Source organism: Sciurus vulgaris, assembly GCF_902686455.1.
Source record: "Sciurus vulgaris genome assembly, chromosome: 17".
In the NCBI taxonomy this organism is placed as follows: domain Eukaryota; kingdom Metazoa; phylum Chordata; class Mammalia; order Rodentia; family Sciuridae; genus Sciurus; species Sciurus vulgaris.
The window spans coordinates 34,566,979-34,583,947 of record NC_136478.1 but is presented as its reverse complement, the minus strand read 5'-3'; the positions used below and the strand labels follow the sequence as shown (position 1 = coordinate 34,583,947).

At 47.6% G+C, this 16,969-nt stretch overlaps 1 long non-coding RNA gene across 3 annotated transcripts in view; it reads left to right on the top strand.

The window, feature by feature from the left end:
* LOC306648607 overlaps window positions 1-11,753 on the top strand; it is a 51,710-nt gene extending 39,957 nt beyond the window's left edge. The window contains exons 1-3 of one of the 3 annotated variants that reach the window (XR_013760395.1): window positions 1,102-1,306; window positions 6,652-6,917; window positions 9,911-11,753. This is a non-coding gene — a long non-coding RNA (uncharacterized lncRNA). Of the gene's footprint in view, window positions 1-1,101; window positions 1,307-1,398; window positions 2,603-6,651; window positions 6,918-9,910 lie in introns of those variants that run through there. The other 2 variants (XR_013760396.1, XR_013760394.1) reach the window with 2 other exon arrangements.
* The last annotated feature ends 5,216 nt before the right edge of the window (window positions 11,754-16,969 follow it).

Genomic DNA, 16,969 nt, shown 5'->3' with positions numbered 1-16,969 from the left:
TCCTAGTTTTGTCCTTCTCTAGGTCAATTCTCTAAATATTTAACAAAATAAGAGGGTCTTTTTTTCTGCATGTAGTAGTGGATTTTGCTGGCTCTTACGGCATTATCTTTTATAAGTCCCTAAGTGTTAGAAGTGGGAAAACCATCTTTCTTTTAAATTTAGCAAATAGCATTTATGTACATATGTGCTTATGCCACATACACACTTACACTGTAATAGAAATACCGTGGAAAAGCAAAGCATAAGCTTTTTACACTGTCAGGCCTGAGCTTTCCCCTCTGATCCCCTCCTGAAGAGATGTTTAGAAGAATGAGAGGCCTCTCTGGGTTTGCGTTTATAAGCCTGACTGGAAAAAAATGTCAATTCTTTTTTAGGCTCAGGATCACACTGTAATAAATGTGAATCTAAGCAATTGCTCAAGTGCTTTCTAAGCAATGCTTCCATCTCTAACCACACACATCCCTCTTTTATTTAGTAAATGCCAATAGAAGCTAGTCAGAATGCAGTGCCATTTGCATTTTTCACCTTACTCAATATAAAGTCCAGTGGTTGGACCGGCTCATGGTGGCCAAGAGAGGCAATCAAAATTGATTTTCTGTGTTCCACAGTGAGTTTCCCTAGATTTAAAGAGCAGATGTCTTAAAGATGGGTGTGAGGTAAAACTCACAAGTCTTTGCTAGTAGATGACCTGGGCATGCTGGTGGAGAAACCAAACGCTGTCTTTGGGAAGTTGAACTCTCTCTGCTTCTTGAATGGGCCCTGTTTTACAATGAGGTTCACGTGCGGGTATTACATTTACCATAGTAGAAAGATCAGACCCTCACATCCTTGCAATAGAAATGATTAAGATAGGATTTATGTTTGTAAAAACATAAGGAAGTAACAAGAACACATGGGACAAAGATAATGCAAACATGGGAGTCTGGAGTCAGCTCACTTGGGTTCAGATCCCAGCTCTTCTGCTCAGCCCTGGGCCTCAGCTTCTTCCTCTATAAGACAGGGATCTCAGAGTTAACCACAGGTTGTTGTGAGTAGTCAATGAGTTAACCAACATATGCAAAACAATTCAGCATAGTAAGCACTAAATTAATGCTAATTGGTGTGATTTTTATTTTTAGACATTAAGAAAATATTTTAACAACTAAGACATCAAAAGAAGTGGAGATGCTGAGGAATTCTTTGGCTTTAAAGGATGAATTCAGGTACATAATGAGGACCTGTGTGACAACCAGATTCCATATAACAGTTAGAATGTTCCAGCACAGATATACATACTTTAGACTTCATCTGGGAAAAATGCTTAAAGGTACCAAGAATATTTTGTCCCTCCCTTTTTTTCCAATTATAATAAATGAAATCCTTCCTTCTGCCCTCTGTTAGTTCTGTTGCTTTCTCTTACTCTATGGTCTGTGAATGTATCTCTTCCTAGTTTGGCTCTTTTTTTAGAACTAGTTGTGAATTCTTTATTCTCTCACATAGACATATGACAGTGGGGGAGGAGGGCATGTGTATTTCCTAAATTTTTGCAAGAAATCTGTCTTGCCTATCTGTAAACTGGAAAATTCAGCAAGGAAAGTCTGTTAGTTTCCTTTCCTTCCAAGCCACATTCAACAGTGTGCTGAGTGCAGGAGGTGCACTAATCAGACATTTTGATGATGATGAATGGTGAAGCCTTCAGAAGTTTGGGGTGGGTTTCGTATATGCAGGAGAGAATGCTGAGCCCTTGAGTGACTTATGCAGCAGATTCTGTCAACACTTCACTCATGTTCGCTGCATCTTTGTCAGACAGGCTGCCCTTAGGCTCCTGAAACCCACTTTGTCCATAGGCCTGGGAAGTTGAAAGTACCTGGGAAATAGTCTCTCTGTGGGCACGTTAATAAATCACTGTTACGTCTAGTAGTACAAGTAGCCCAGCTCCCTCTCCCCTTAGCGAGGTCATGCTGAGGTGTGTGCTTTGCACCACTTCCCAGCTTCCCTGGGAGATGTAACTGAGGCCTCCTGGTGTGGCTCACTTCATCATGAACCCTCCATGGTCTGGCCATCTTCCCTTCCCTGTTCCACTTCTCCCTTACCTCCCCAAGTACCCTCCTCCTCCCAGTCAACCTCTCACTCTCAAATCCTTGGCTCTGGGTTTTCCAACTTAAGATGGTTTATACACTTTCAAATATAGAGGGGGAATTAACTGGATTAGGTTTTGCCAAAATCACTGTGGGTCCCAGGGCACATGTTGGCAGACTCCTGCTTCCCCTGGCTTTGGAATTCCACCCGTTCAGAGCCCACTTCATCATGGATGCAGACCTGTCAGGGTATAGTCTGTTGAGAAGTGGACCAATTCCCTCATTCAGCCTTCCTTCTACAAGACAGCCTTGTACTAGAGGGGGAGATGGTCACAGCTGCTGTCAGCACACTGTGAAGGTATTGGTTTCAGAGCTGGGTGGGCCTCAACAAATGTCCACGTCATCCATCCCCTGGCTTTACAGATCTAGCAGACAAGTGCTTTGCTGTTTCCCAGTACCAACCTACGTAAGCCAGCTACCATACCTACCAGTGTGTCAGAGAAAACACCTGCGTCCCAGAAGATTTCCTGTTAATGGAAAATAAGGTGGGTCCACATGCCCACCTGTCCTTGGTAGACTGAGACCAAGACTTATACTGTACTCCCAGCAAAGCTGATCTCTTAAAAGTGCCTCCTTTACCTCATTATCCATTTCAGACTCTTATCCATATCTTCTTTCTTATTTTGCTTTATCACCTTTGTGATGTTTTAATGCTCAGTACACCTGCAGAAGCTATGTGGAATCTGTATCACAGTATATTAGCATTCCAAAAACCATGCAATCCCTGTAGTAGACAATAAATTTGATTTTACACAAGTGGCATCCTTTATCCTTTGCTCATAAGGCAATCTCTCAAGTGTATCTTTTTTTTTTTTTTTTTTTCTTTTAAACACACACAAATAGTCTGTGGGTTGCATGATGGTTTTTGTGCTCAGCAAAAAGAACTTGGACAAAGAAGCCGTGCCGATGTTCTTATATACAAAGGTTGCCGTCTGGGAAATTAATGTCTGCTGTTGCTCAGTAATTAGGAAAATTTAGGACCCCTAGTGCTCCAACATTTCACATTAAAGTTGTATGTCATCGGTGTTTTCATGAGAATTTGCTGGATTTCTGTCATTAATAACAGGCATAAACCCAGCAAGCAGTAGAATATGCATTACATTTAATCAATTTGCTATTTGTATTCATTATGCATGTCCTCCATTTTGAGTCATGAAAAATTGAAAGACCATTGCAAATAGAAAGAGCATCATGGATTACAAATGATGTAACAAGAGCATAAGCACTATTAATTGGTCAATTGTGCTTGTCAGTACATTTAAAGTGATTAAGGCAGAAAGATTAGAAAGGACAGGAATGCGCTTGGGAAATAGCAGCCCAGGAACACTGGGGCTCTCTTAAGTCCTTTGCGCCCAGAGAAATGCAACAAAACCCAGTGGCATTTAATCAAAGTTCACCTACTGTGTACCAGGGGTTGTGCTGAGTACGGCAGGAAACAGAGCTAACGAAGTCCTTGACCTAGGGAGCTTGCATTCCAGTGGGGAGTGGGAGATGAGATGAGCAGACAGACATGTGATATCAGGTAGTGGTAAGACCCAGGGTCACCAGCAGCAGGGGAGAAGGACATTCAGAGTGACGGTGATAGGAGTAGGGCCTCTTTGGGGAAGTGACATTTGGAAGAGGTTTAAATTAAAAAAAGATGAGCCACATGGATATCTAGGGGCAGCGGGTACTCGTGACTTAGCCGAACACTCGGGCTCCCATTCCAGCACTCAAGAAGGAGAGACTTCCTATGCAGATGCTCCTGCTCAGGTGGTTCAACTTAGGACTTTTCAACTTCACAACGGTGCAAAAGTGAAGCGCAGTCAGTAGACACTGTGCCTTGAATTTTGAATTTTGATCTTCTCCTGAACTGGCAGTTTGCAGTCACTCCTACCTCATGATGCTGGGGTGGCAGCAGGGAGCCAGGTTCCCTGGCAGCCCCACCATCCAGAGGGGCAGTTGCTGATGCTCTGGTGTGTCTGTTACCAGAGCATTTTGGATACAGATATTCAATAAATTACATGAGCTATTCAACACCTTATTATAAACTAGATGTTGTGTTAGATGATTTTGCCCAACTTAAGGTTAATGAAAATGTTCTGAGCACATTTAAGGTAAGCTAGGCTAAGCCATGATGTTCAGAAGGTTAAGTGTATTAAAGTATTTTTTGTTTATAATAGCTTCAACTTAACTGTGGCTTTATTGAGACATAGCCCTAACATAAGTCAAAGAGCACCTTAATTATTCTTTTTTACTTCAGGGGTTGAGTGATGCTTGGCCCAATGGAATGGCTTTCCCGGGACAAGGAAACTCACAGCCCGCTTCTGTAGGAGCAGTTCTGTCCAAGTGGGAACTGATGGGACCATTTGCCATTTCAGCTGCCTCCCCCAGACTCCTCACACTGCACAGTCCCCACGTGATCAGGCAGGTGCTCCATATCCACACTGCTGTCCATGCAGAGTCACCAGCCTCTCTGTTGCTCACCTTCCAGCTCAACCCTGCCTCTGGACTTGTGTGTCCATGGTCTCCCGTCCTTAGAAATTTGGGTCTCAGCTTCTGGGTCACCTCCTCAAAGGCTCTTGCTGACCACCAGGGCTGCATTCACTCCCTGGGTCTCAGATCCACCTGCTTCATTTGGCTCATGGCACTTATTTCCTGAGTTGTATGCTGTCTGCTATTGCGTGAGATCAGGCATGTGTCACTTGAGTTCACTTCTGTGTCCAAGTGCCTAGAACAGTGCCCAATGCAAAAAAGAAAGACTCAGTAAGCCCTAGGTGGTTGAATGGATGAATGAATGAATGAGTGATCAACCAACCAGCGAGCCAACTGAATATGGACAGTTGGATTTCTGCTTTTATATTCAGGTAGCTATTTTTAATTTTTTCCTGAAAATCACATGGAAGAAATGGTTGTTTACTCTGAGCAGTGATCTCTGCAGTGATCAGGTAACGTTGCTATCTGTGCTGTTCTGCTTCACATGGCAGCAGTCTATTGCCATGCATTTCTAAATACCATAATAATATTTCTTTTTAATATATCAACTTCCACTGACTTCAGTGCTCTGGCATTGTCTATGAGTATTAACAAGCAATGCAATGGGAACCTTAGGTAAACCATATAAATTAGTATTACAGCAATCCTGCTTCTTTAGAATTAGCAGTGTGAGATTCCTTGCTTAATACATAGTGGAGAAATCCATCAGAAGAGGGTGATGCTGTGGTGTGATGGTACCAGGATTCCAAGACCGTTCCAGGTACATTCAGTATATAATTCATAGCAGACCTGTGTCCGTCTTATGCCAGACTCCATTGCCAGATGCTAGATAGAGGAGACACTATTGCTTTGCTCCTAGGAAGCAGTGGTTCTAGAACCCACCTGCATGTTAACATCACCTAGGATCCACCTTTGCCTAGACCCTATCCCAGGCCATTGGAATCAGAATCTCGGAGCCTGATGCTTACACATCTGTATATGTTGTCATAAGCCCAAGTGCTGTGCATGAACAGCCAGGATTCTGACCCACTGGTCTAGTGAAAGGGTGGCAAACCCACAAAGCAATGGACAGTGGTCATAGCACAGCTGGCAGGTGTGAACTGGGAAATGGTGATATTTCAGTACTTAGTGATAACTCAGAAAGAAAGGATTTTAAGGATTGGGATGCTAAATGACTGGATACTGAACAGTAGACAAGGGTTGCACCTACTTATCACCCCCAAACTGATAAAAAGTGGCAGAGATCATTCATTAGATCATTATTTTCCCTACATGGGGCCAAATGAATGATCTTATTTTTCTATATAAGCCAGAAACTAGATGTTGTATACTTGCTCAGATAACGAGTTTTTATTAGTTTTTTTTCTTAATTAGCAGACATTGGAGAAAAGAAAATGAGAATTCACACAAAGGAAAGGAATTAGCAAGCGCCCTAAAATCATTTTAAAAGTCAGAATTTCTCGAAGTGCCATCGCGAGGGTGACCCAAAATTCTTTCTTACACTCTGCCTTTGACAGTGGGCCAGCAAGGTGTGTAGACTAGGCAGAAGCACATTTTTCTGAGTAATTATTGAAGTTTATGTTGTTCCGTTGAAGATTAAGCTCTGCTTCCCCACTGCACCCCTTGAATAGAACAGGAAAATGAGAATGACTTTATAAAGGCTACATTATTATTCAGAGTCGTACCTCTGAGTGTGCGTTGGAAAATTATTCCTGCCTTTTGTCTAGTGATTAACTATGGTGTTTTAAAAAGCAGTGTTTGCAATCTAGTAAGCACTTCACTGAAGTAAGTTACCATGCTCTAAGAAAGCGGAGGGTGTGGCCCTGGCACTCCAGCCCTCCCCACACCCCCCACCCCTCAGCAAGGAACCTGATGTGCCGGGGGTAAACCCACAGGGGGAGCTCGTGGGAAGCCCTGACCCCAGGAGGAGCAGTGCCTTGTCCCCAGGTATCTGGCTTACTGACCTTATCCTTGGATGCTCCCAGCGGTTGATCATGAACATGTTCACCGTTTCAGAGAAGTCACATACTTGAATTTTTAACGAAAGTATTGTTACCAGAACAGGATGACTGAGCGAGCTGCAGGAGGGAGGCCTGAGGATCCAGCAGCCCCTCCTCCAGGATGGAGGCAGCCAACTATCAGGCCAGAGGAGGCTTGCCTGGCACAGGTGCTGCCTGCTGTGCAGCCCGAGGACTCAGCCCGGCCACGCTGGAGTCACCTGTTGTGCTTGAAGAAACCCACGCCTGAGCCCTGGACCAGAGATTCCTGGCAGAAGTGGGGAAAGGCAAGGACCCGGCACCTGTGTACTTTTGGAAGAGTTCCCAGGTGAGTCTAACGTAAAGTAGGTTTGGGAGGCACTGATGTGGCTCCAAATTAGTGAGTGGCATGCGCAACGAGGGAAGTGATGTTGGCAGCAGGCTCCAGCAAGCTGAGGCCAGCGGAGGGCAAGGACTGCAGGGGAGGGGCTTTAGTGAGGAAAGGTAGGTAGGTCTAGTCCACACAAATGTCTCTGTCCTTCTGTGGACTTCCCGTTTCTTGCCCTCTAGAGAAGGCACCCAGCAGGACAGAGTGACCAGAAGATTCAGACATCACCTACATGTAAACGCCTTGCTTGTATGTTGGTCCTTACGTGAATGACGCTATGGGAAAAAAGCCACTTGCAAGTGAAGTCAGTCCCTGAGAGAGCCAGAAGCTAAGCATAGGTGGGCCTTGTCAGCTCGGTCTGCAAGGGAGCTCTGGTGGCAGTGTGGGTGGTCTGCGCAGGGTAACTTGCTGTGGCCAGGTTCTCAGTGCAAAGCCCGGTGGACACTGCACCCAGGCCTCCCTGTGTGGTTTCACACCTCCATGTCCTTACAGAGCGCCTGGCACAGCAATCGAGGGTGTAGGGAGCTGCAATATTGAAGGTGAGGAAGCCCAGTCGGGGGGTGCTGGGGAGGAGCATTCCCAGGTCGGCCTGCCTGGAGGGCTCTGGTGCCCTCACTGCACCACAATGTTTGCGCAGCCTGAGACGAAGGCGCTGCGAGGGTTTGTGCTCCACATGGGTTAGTGGGATGGTGGATGGGTTGGCAGCTCTGGGCTTTCAGTAAGAGTGACACGATGGCCCAAGGAGCAGTCCTCAAAGGGAGAGGTGGTGTGGCAGGCGGCAGCTGGGATGTGGGGTGAAGCTGAGCAAAGGCAGCTAGAGGGGACTGGGTAGAACAAGGACTGTTGGGTCCAAAGCACTGTCTCCTGCAACCATCAGCTGGCACCTGTGACCATGAAGCACATCCCTCCACGTCCCTCCTCTGACAGGAGAGGCCTCAACACTGCACTCTTCTTCAGGTCCATTTCCTTGTCTGCCTTGTGTTGCTTCATGTTACCATCAGAAGGAAAGGAGGGGGCATGGCTAAGGGAAATGAGACAAGGAGGCTACTCTGACCTTGACCTGTGCTTCAGTTAGGATGCTGGTGGCCCCAGAGACAAATAGCCACCTCAAGGGGCCTTTGAATGGAGACCTTCCTCACCTGCAAGAAGCATGGCAGCAGGTGGTCAGCTGTGACTGTCACTGACCTGCATGTGCCAGGCCCCTTCAGAGGCTACTCCCTGGTGCGTGGCCTGCCCTCCAGTGTGGCAACAGCAGCCTCTGGCATCCTTGTTCTCACATGTTCCTGTCTAAAATCAGAGAGAGGCTGGCTTCTCCTCACGCATTATTTTCCAATCAAGAAGAAAAATATTTCCAGGATCCAGTCACAGATGTCACTCACAAGAGAAGGTTTGACCATCGTCCCTTCTCTTCCCTGTTTTTTAGCCTTAAGCCTGGCTGGGAGAGAGGAATGTGTTTGGCTCCTGCTGGTCCTTCTCCAGTGCCCCCGAGGACATCCTCCGCCTTCTCCCCCCAGCGCCCCTGGACTTGCCTCCAGGCACCAGGAGGAGAGGGGTGGAGCTGGGACAGAAGGCACCTCCTCCCCAAGGTCACGGAGGTGTTGCCCTTTGTTACCTCTGGGTATCACTTCACATAGATTCCCCGTGGGATTGACCTTCCCCTTCTTTTCATTATGAAACCTTTAAAATCTCTTGAAAAATCAAAGCTAGTTTTGCTGCATCTTCTCAAGATACAGATAAAGATGTAAGTAGGTAAATATATAGTTGGATAACTCATTGAACCACACAATTTTGTTTTCTGACCACTTTAACATTTTAAGCATCTTGACATTTCACTCCTAAATACTTCAGCATGCATCTCCTAAGGATAAAGACATTCTCCTACCTAATACCCCCAAACTAATATTGATTCAATATCACCCAATTTTTTGTCTTAAAAAGGATTTTTTGATAATCCCTAGAATTCATAATGTTTTGCAACTGATAAAGTACTTTCACTATCTTATTTCACTTAATACCCACAGTAGCCTTTTGAAGCAACGATTACCATCTCCCATGTATGGAAAAGGAAATTAAGAATCAGTGACCCACCAAGGTCACATAGCTAATGAGGAACATGAATGGGATTCAAAGGCAGCCCTTCCTACTCCAAATTCCACAGACTTTCCACATGACAGCCCATTCCAACCAGAATGTTGGTTTTTCTAGAATGTAGGCCTACAAACAATTTCTTTGTTTTCCCCTAGCCTTTCAATTCACCAAAAATCATGCCTCCTCCTGTTTCCAGCTTCAAATAGTGATAGTCCAGATATGCTAGTGCTCCGCCATGGCCTCTACTTGGTGTGGAGGGTGTTAGGGAGCAGGCTTGGACGTTGCATCTAATTTAAGCTCTTGCGATTGGTGACATGGTATTTCTTAACTGCACTATGCTTGATTCCCTGGGTCCAGAGTGAAGAAAGCTTCCTCTGCAAACCCTTGGACTTATCCTCCTGATGGGAATCTGGATTATTCTACTCAACAGGCAGGTGAGAACAAGTGTTCCTGAAGCCCAGCAAGGACAGAATCTGATTCTCCTCAGCTGCAAGATTTGCCTCCCCAGGTCTCTTGGAGCAGTCCATTTCTCTCCTTTGCCTTGTTGCCTGGGGAAGTGCGGCGGCTGCCTGGGCCCACGCGGCTTAGCACCTCTCCATTCAACAGCCACATCCCTTCGGCAGGGTCTGCTGCCTTGGATTCAAGGACTGGGCACTGGGCCTTGTGCTGTGGAGCGCAGGTGTGCCACGGCCTTCGCCACTCCTCGAGCAGCCCCTCTGACCCGCTCCTCCTCTCACGCCTCTCTCCCTCCACCACCCCAAGTTCAGGCCTTACCCCCTGGCTTTCCTCAGACAAGCCTACACCCACCTCAGCACCTCTGAGCTGCTTTCTCCCCCTGCCATGCTCCACTCCCTCTTCCCACCCAGGGGCCTGATCTGGCCGACGCACCCCTCAAACTCAGCTGGAGGACCAGGCTGAGTGGATCCCCACGAATGCTTTCATAACACCCCGTACTTCTACAGGCATCCCCAGCCTCTGCACAGAGTAAGTGCTCAGCAAATCATTCAGTGACTGGATCCTCAGTCTCTCTCAAGAAAACAGCAAGACTCTGAGCAGAGGACTACCTCTGAAGTCACGTGGTGTCAGGGTCCAGGTGGAGCCTAGCCTGGTCTTCCTGACCTGAGCTGCTGCTCTTACTGCTTTGGGCTCCTTGGGCATGGAGGGGCCCTCGCCCCTGCCATCCTCAGACTCTGCCCACAGAGGTGATGGCAAGCACCACCCTACCCCCTTCACGTCTGCTCTGCCGACTGCACAAGGTCAGCACCCACGTGTTCACTGCCGTCATCTGTACCATGCATTCGCGTATCGGATGTTTATCGAGCATAATCATCCACAGGTCACTGCATAATCAAAGGTACAGCAGCTTACAAAACAGACAGGCTACCCTCAGGGAGCAACCACGTAAGGAAGCTAGACCAAGTCCAATCACACAGATGAACTGTTGTGTGACTGTGTCCGGAAGAGAGCACCACGGAGGAAGTCAAGAAGGCAGAGTGATGGGAAGCAAGGAGCAGAGCCCCCAACCAGCAGCAGCCTCCCCCTTCCTTCCTAGCAGAGTCCAGTGCATTCGTGTGTCACCCCCTCGGGCTCTCCCAGAGCCTCAGGAGAAACCACCCTGATGCTTAGATTCAGGAGTTGGCTCACGGGTAAATCTGTCCCTCACCAGGATGACTTAGGAGGGAGCACAGGGCCCATTTCAGACCCATCAGGCAAAGGTAATGCCACTAGGGAGGCAGTGACTTCTAGGGAAGGTGCCCTTGCTTTAAAGAGAAAGCCACAGAAGCAATGGTCTCTCTGCTCCCTCTGGACACCCTTCTGTCTGGGTGTGATGGAGTTGCTGTGGCAGTCACTCCCAGCCTGAGGATGAAGCTAACGCCTGATTTGCCTAAGCAGAGACAGGGACAGAACTGGGACCTAGTGATGCCCCTGGGCAGCTGGAAAGACCAGACCTGGAGCTCTCTGACTTGTGTCAATGAGACTTCAGTGATTATTTAATTTGTCTGCTTTTATAACCAAAAGCACCAAAATTGACACAGGGACATGAGCCTTTCCTACTTCTCTCACTGCCCCATCCCTCGCTTCTGCCACAGTGCCTGGCACTTAATACATCATCAGCGTGATCCATCGTGGACCTCTGATTGTATCCAGAGCTGAGCAGCATGGAGAGGTCAAGAGGCAGAGTGACAGGAAAGGAGCAGAGTCCCCACCCAGCACCAGCCTCCCCTCTTCCTTCCTAGCAGAGTCCCCGTTGCCCTGGAGTGAGTGGAGTCAGTCAGACCTCCTGTGATCGGGCTGGAGACATGGTTGTGAGTTCAGTAAAGGGAAGGATCCCCGGGGGTGGGGGACAACCCGAGGGGAGCAAAGTGGTAAGGGAGAGCGGGACATCCTGACCCAGCTGCCACAGGCACCCAGGCCCTTACCCAAGAGTTGCACCTGCTGGTCCAGTGGAGCTGGCAGAAGCAGGCACAGAAATGATGAATCAAAGGGCCTGGGTGGGGTACCAGTGACAGGGACAAGTGATAGTCAAGCGAAGCCTAGGCAGCGCTCCACCATACCCCTCTGCAGCTAGAGGGGTGGTCTTCTGTGGCCTAACAGAATGACCAAGGGTAGGCTCCCCGTCTTACTGAAATGAAAAAAAAAAAAAAACACTTTGCAACATCAAAATTATTGTTGTACTTCATTACTCATCTCCAGGTTCTTTCTGCAAAACATTGAAAGCGAGATCATAATTTGATGATGAAGTATTGATTGTGCATCTCCATCTGTACGCACAGGTCCCTACTACATAGATGGAATGCCCACCCTGTAATATCTCCTATTTTAGGTCAATAGGAAGATGAATGTTCCTCCCCAGGCGAATTTTGATAAAACACTTGTGTCAATAAAAAAAAAGACGTTAATGCCAATATGAGTTAATACCTGCTTATTGGTCTGAGTTGCTGCTCCTCCACGCAGCAGCTGGCTCGGAGAGGGGTTTCCAAACACCAGTAGCTCCCAGCCAATCTGCATATTTCTTCGTTTAAATCATGTGAGTGGGAAATGTCGAGGGAATGATAGATTGGCAGGAGCTGCCCACTCCCACACCCAAATTGAGAAGGAAATGAAAATAAAAGCAAACACAACTTGTAAACAAATTTGGAGAAGCTTTACTGCCATCATTAGTAGCATTCTTGTCCTCTCCTGCTTCCAAAAACAATAAAATTAAAACAACAGGAGAGTCATCTCCTTGTTCTCAGCACATAGCAGGGACTGAATCTCATCTCGACCTGGGCATCTGCTATGCTTGCCTGCCCAGCACTTACTGCCACCTGAAATTCCAGATATTTAGTACTCCTTTAAAATCTCATTTGCTGTCTGTCATCCCCACCAGAAGGTAAGGCACAAAAGCTCAGAGGATTTTAGGTTTGTCTGCTGCTGTATTTTCAATGCCTGGTTTCTCTTTTTCATTTAGTCATCCAACAAATTGAGCTACTACTATGTGACAGGACTGTATGAGGTTCTTGAGATACATTAGTGAACAAAATAGACACTCTAGTGGGCCACAGGGAAAGAGAGGTAACAAACAGATAATGTGTAGAGGGAGCTCTAAGGCAGTAACTGCAGTGGGGAAGGATTCCATTCAAATAGGTGGGCAAGGTTGGCAATGTGAACAGAGCCTTGCAGGAGGTCAGGGAGTGACATATGTAACTAAAGGGACAGAGAGGGGTCTCTCAGCACAGAATAGCAGCACAAATATCCTAAAGTAAAAATATGCCTGGTTTATTTAAGAAACAAAAAGAAGAGTGAATGAAATGATATGTATAAAATGTTTGCACAATTAATGCCTCTGGGGCTTCCAGGAGCCTCCTTCCCCACAAAACCACCATATGGAAAGAGCTAATAAATAAAAGACTGTCAGAGCCCCCTGAGCCCAGCCACGCCTGAAGCAACCTCTTCCCAACATCTCTTGAGTGCTTGAGGTGACATAGTGCCATTTTCAAATCACTTGTAACTCAAAGTCCTGATTAAACACAGAAATGCCATGCGTAGGACACTTGAGGTGCTGTGCGTGCTGTGGGGTCAAAACAGGGTCTCAATGATCCCTGTTAACTGGTCCTGGGACAGTGGATAACCCAACCTCGGAGGGCGAGGCCTGGAATCAGTCCATGCAGGGGAGGCCTGTCTGGCTGACAAGTGAGAAGGAACCTTTCAATATTGCAATTTTCAAGTGTCAGAAGGATATTGTGCCGCTCCTCTGACACCCGGCATCTTGGGCAGATTGTCCCGTTTTCCATCAACACATCTGCCGTGTGAGGTGTGGCCTTTGCACTCCCATAATCCGGAACCCACAACTGAGAATGAGAACTCCCGGTGTTAGCTTGTCCCACGAGTTCCATTTGAAGGACCATGCAGACCAAAGTTGTCGGCAATGGTTTCAAAAGATTCCGCTCAATTCAACAAGTGCTGCAAGTGGCTGCACTTCAAGATTTGGGGAAGTTGGAGAAGCACAAAGGCCACCCTCTGAAAAGGCAGATGATGTAGGAGGCCCTTTAATTCATGTCCCGCACCACGCATTCCATGCTGAAGGCAAGAACTCCCCAAGATAGACGCTCACACAAGCCTGTTTGTGACCACTCACCCATTGCTATTCATTCAGCCAGTGAAGTAAGAACTTCCTGTGTGCCTGGACCTTCTGAGGCTCTACAGCAACCAGCAAGATGGGCAAGATCCAGTTCATGTAGAGCTTTGTCCCTACCAGAAGATAAAGATAATAGAGTGAAACTAATTTTACAAAGGTTGCTTTTCAAAATCGATGAGGCAACTAGGAAAATACATTCAGGCATTACAACAGACAGGCACCAAGGTGTATGGAGGGAGACCAAGACGTCAGGGAAGGCTGAGCTGAGACCCCAAAGACAGGGAGGAAACCCCTGCAGCAGAGGGAGCAGTAGGTGCAAAGTCCCTGAGCAGGCACCAGTGTGGCACATCTGAGGACCAGAATCCAGCTGCATGACTGGACCTTCATGAGTGATGGATGGGGAGTGGGTAGGCCAGGGTCAGATCACTCCGTGCCTGTCCACCACGGCAAGGAGTTGGGCCTTTATCCTCAGACTGCGGGCACCTGTGTGTCAGAGTAAGGTTGCCATCCTTGCCCTCAGACACGTTGACACTCCCATTAGCAGACGGGGAGGCAAGAGATGCACCAGCAATGCAAAGGGAAGATGAGGGGAGGTTCTAGAACATCTTGAGATGTAGCAATGCACTCGTATCTTTTTTAACAAAAAAGAGCCTGCAAATAGGTATAGCCCCAGACCGAAAGCCAAGGAGGGTCAGGAGAGGAGCAGAGCACAAGCCCCAGTGTGCAACATGGAGCGAGCAACACCAAAGATGGAGCAATTCGTCCCCAGTGGGAGGACCTGCAGTGAGCGTGCACTGGAAGGACACAGGCAACATTGACCGCCTAGAAGTGGGGGACAGGTGCCTCTCCTGGAAGAAGCACGGGGAGGGTGCAGCAAGTTTCCTGGGAGAATGGGTGGGGGTGGGCTGGGAGTGAGGGAGGAGGCTGCCGCATTGAGGGAGACTGAAAATTAAATGACCTACATGGACCCCATGTGACCTACCGTGGTTTGAATCTTGAATGGCCCTAAGGGTCCATGTGTTAAAGGCTAGGTCCCCAAGGTGGTGCTATTGGGAGGTGATGGGACCCTTCAGAGATGGGGTCTGTTGGGAGGTCCTCGAGTGCTGGAGGTGAGCCTGAAGGCGACTGTAGGAAGCTGGCCTCCTTCCCTTCCTTGCTCCATGCCGTGGTGAGTGGTTTTCTTTCACCACACGTGCCATGATGTGCTGCATCCCCCAGGACAAAACTAACAGCCAACTGACTGGAACCTCCAAAATTATAAGCCAAAATCGACTTTTTCCTCTGTGTAAGTCAATCCTCTCAGGTGTTTGTTATAGTGATGCAAAGCTGACAGATTTGGGGTCTTCCCAGGCATCTGCTTAGCATTTGAGCTGTGGCAGCCACCAAGCTGCAAGAAGGGTGGGGTCCAAGGCTTGCAGCAAGCCACACGCCCAGACCTCCCCAGTAGCTGCTAGGAAGCTTGCAAGCTCAGGGGATGGCCTGCTCCAGCTCCCCGGGCCTCTGCCTTAGCGTTCTGAACAGAGGCTAGAAGCAGCCGTGCCTCCTGAGCTGAAGGGAAAGGCGCCTGGAGAGGCACCATGGGGCTACAGTGGGGAGAACGGCTCCAGACTCTTGAAGACCTCCATTCAAATCGACTCCACCATGAATTTGTTGTGTGACCTTGGACCATCCCCATGACTTCTAAGAACCTGTGTCCTCATCTGCATTGTGGAGCTGAGGGCAGTGCCCCAGCTCTGTAAGTTGAAGATTCATCGAGAGTCATGTGAATAAAGTTAGCTCAATGCCTTGGCTTCCAAAGTGTACTCGCTGTAGTTGTGATTTTTATCATCTAATTTCAGTGATTTTTTATTATTTTTGTACCCTCCTCCCAGATGATTCTGAATGATCTTTCCCCCCTCGTGTTCACACCCTCCCATGTTGAATAGCATTAATCGTGTCGTTACAGGAGGTTGAAGAAACAACAAAGTATAACTTCCATACTAGGTCACAAAGACATTGTGACTTCACATTACTCTGTCTTGGATGACTCACTCTGGGGGACCCCTGCTGTCAAATCGTGAGGATGTACAAGCCATGCTACCTTGAAGTCCACACCGTGAGGGCCAGGGCCTCCTGCTCACAGCCAGCACTCACTTGTCAGCTCTGAGCGAACCTCCTTGTAGGTGGGTGCTGCACCCAGTCTAACCCTAAATGCAGGCAGCCCCAGGCAGCTTCTTGTCTGCAAGCTCAAGAGACAGCCTGAGCCAGAACCACTCCACTCAGTAGCTTCCCCGTTCCTGACTCATAAGAATGCTAGAAGGTCGTACATGTTTACTTTTCATTCAAGCCACTAAATTTGGGGCTGATTTGTTATGCATCAGTAGATAATTGATATAATTTCTGAAAGCTCCCTTTGAAATGGCTGTGCCTTAGACAGTCTGCACCCAGCTTTCTTTCCAAGCCTAGAGAGGCCAGTTATTTGTGCCAACAAATCCTGGAAGAAACAGGCTTCTTCCCAAGTCTCTGGGTTCCATCTCCTCCAAGAAGCCAGGGCAGGCCCATTCTTCCGTGTGCCCACAGGACTGCTCCATGTAACCCTTTCAGAATCCTCGCCACACTGCCTGGTAATTGTGGAACCAATCATGTGTCCAACTATTCTTTGGCCACTGAGAATATGGCCCAGACCCATATTCTCAGCGATTGCAGATGACTATTGGGGCTTTCTGGCAGGTAGGTATCAAGGCTAATCTTATCCCTTAATCTTATTTTCAGATTATCCCACAATAATCTTGCCTTATTTTGTCTTCCTGCTCTCAATTTCCTTTTGCCGTGATCTCATCTCTTGACCCCCATTTTGTGTATTTTTTGTATAAATCATCATAAATCCGTTGTGAAATGAGACGACATTCGGCAAGTCCTCTCTGAAGGTCTGGGGCATGGCAAGTGAATCTGAAATTCAGATGCAAATGTCATCAACTGACAATAAGCCAAAACTTCCAGGTAGCCCTCAACGTCCCTTCTCCTGCCTCACTTCTCTCTTGTTGATGTTTTCTCCTACAGGTGGAGGTAGGTGAACAGCTCTTTCAGCCCTTCAACATAAATGGCTGGCCTCCCTCACCACACCAGGATGGATCAGGTTACATGCCACCAGTCATCACAGTAGGACAGTCATTGAGACCATCTAACCAACTCCCTCCTCAAGGATGCTTTAAGCATGCTTTAGTTTCAAATTGGCTGCCCATGTCATGTGCAACAGGGAAAGAGTGCGTCAAGAGGAGGAGGCCAAAGGGCTGTTTGCTCTGCCAGCCATCTTTTTTTTAATAAGTCA